The sequence below is a fragment of the Carlito syrichta genome, unplaced genomic scaffold (genome assembly GCF_000164805.1).
Source record: "Carlito syrichta isolate Samal-C Ts95f unplaced genomic scaffold, Tarsius_syrichta-2.0.1 Scaffold308897, whole genome shotgun sequence".
NCBI lineage: Eukaryota > Metazoa > Chordata > Mammalia > Primates > Tarsiidae > Carlito > Carlito syrichta.
The window spans coordinates 36,835-38,770 of record NW_007252993.1 but is presented as its reverse complement, the minus strand read 5'-3'; positions in this window follow the sequence as shown (position 1 = coordinate 38,770).

Sequence of the window (1,936 nt, the reverse complement as noted above, 5' to 3'; positions counted from 1 at the left end):
GCTGACCTAATCTATTGTGATCAGCCTTCAGTGACAGCCCACCAGCCTACTGCCTGCTGGGGTCACAAGATGTGTTGTCCTGACAACATCAAGGCACAAGACCTATATTATCAACACCCAAGAATATAGTTGCTAGAGATTTTTACTAGTCCTTTTTCCTTATAGAAACCTAAATACACCCTTACCTCACACCCTACATCTCACTGCTCATCATGTTGGCTGCCTTCAGTCTATCCTGGATGCGAATACACTCTTGCTTTGCCTTTGCAATTCTTTGCTTTATTCCCACAGCACAGGCTCACCGACCTAACAGTTTCAAAGTAACTTTTCTTATTGAAAACCTTAGTGGTGACCCAGAGACTCAGGGATTTTCTTAAACGAATTTTTAATTTTAGAGTAGATTTCCAGAAAAAATACGAAGATAGTCCAGAAAACTCTCACATACCCTACATCCAGTCTCCCCTATTGTAAACATCTCACATGAGTATGGTGCATTGTTTGCACTTAATCAATCAATATTGAGACATTAATCGTAACTAAAGTTCTTACTTTAGTTATTCAGATTTTCTTTCTTTTTTTTTTTTGAGTTGGAGTCTCACTGTATCACCCAGGCTAGAGTGCAGTGGCATGCTCACGGCCACCGCAGTCTAGACCTGCTGGGCTCAGGTGATCCTTTTACCTCAGCCTTCGAAGTAGCTGGAACCACAGGCATGCGCCATCATGCCCGGCTATTTTTTTTTATTTACTGTAGAGACAAGGTCTTGCCATATTGCTCAGGCTGGGCTCATACTCCTGAGCTCAGGCAATCCTCTCTCCTCCACCTCCCAAAGTGTTGGGATTACAGGCATTACTGGGAGCCACTGCACCCAGCCAGTTATTCAGTTTTTCTTAGTTTTTGCCTAATAACTCTTTTCAGTTCCTGATCCCATTTCCAGAGTCCCATGTTATATTTAGTTGTCACTGTGCTCCTTGTGACTGTAACAGTTTCTTAGATTTCTCTTGTTCCTGATAACCTTGACAGTTTTGAGGAATACTGGTCAGGTATTTTGTGGAATGTTCTTTGTTTGGTATTTGTTGGATGCCTTTTCTTTTGATTAGGCTGTGGTTATGTGTTTTGGGGAGAAAAATCACTGAAGAAAAGTGCCGTTTTTATCATGTGTTATCAAGGGTGCAGTCAATGTGACTTGTGACTATCAATATTGACCTCAGTCAATTGACTGATGAAGTATTTGTCAGGTTTCTCTACTGTGAAAGTATTATTATCTTTTTCCCCTTTCATTACTGTATTCTTTGGAAGTCATTGTGCACAGCTAACACTTAAATAGTTGGGAATTGCTGGGCTTGGTGGCTCACACCTGTAATCTCAGCAATTTGGAAGGTGGAGGCAAGAGGATTGCCTGAATCCAAGGGTTCGAGACCAGCCTGGGCAACTTGGTGAGACTTCATCTCTACAATAAGTAAAAATCTTGCCAGGCATAGTGATATATGCATGTGGTTCCAGCTACTTGGAAGGTTGAGGCGGAAGGATCACTGGAACCCAGCAGGTCGAGGCTGCGATAGTCATGAGTGTCCCCCTACACTCCAGGGTGACAGAATCAGACTCCAACTCAAGAATAAATTAATAAATAAAGAGTGGGTAGTTATATTTACCTAACTGAGGACAAAGCATTCACATAAGTTATTCAGAATTCTTCTGCTCCCCCCTATTTTTTAATTCAGTCATTTATTTTTATCAGTATGGATATATGAATATTGATTTTTGTTTCAGATTATGATCCAATACTACTTTATTTGCTTGTTCAAATTGTTCCAGCTTTGATCATTGGGAACTCTTTTAGTTGGTCCTGGGTCACTTTGACAAATTCCCACAATTGTGCATGTCTTTCTTTTCTTTTTTTTTTTGAGTTGGAGTCTCACTCTGTCGCCCAGACTGGAG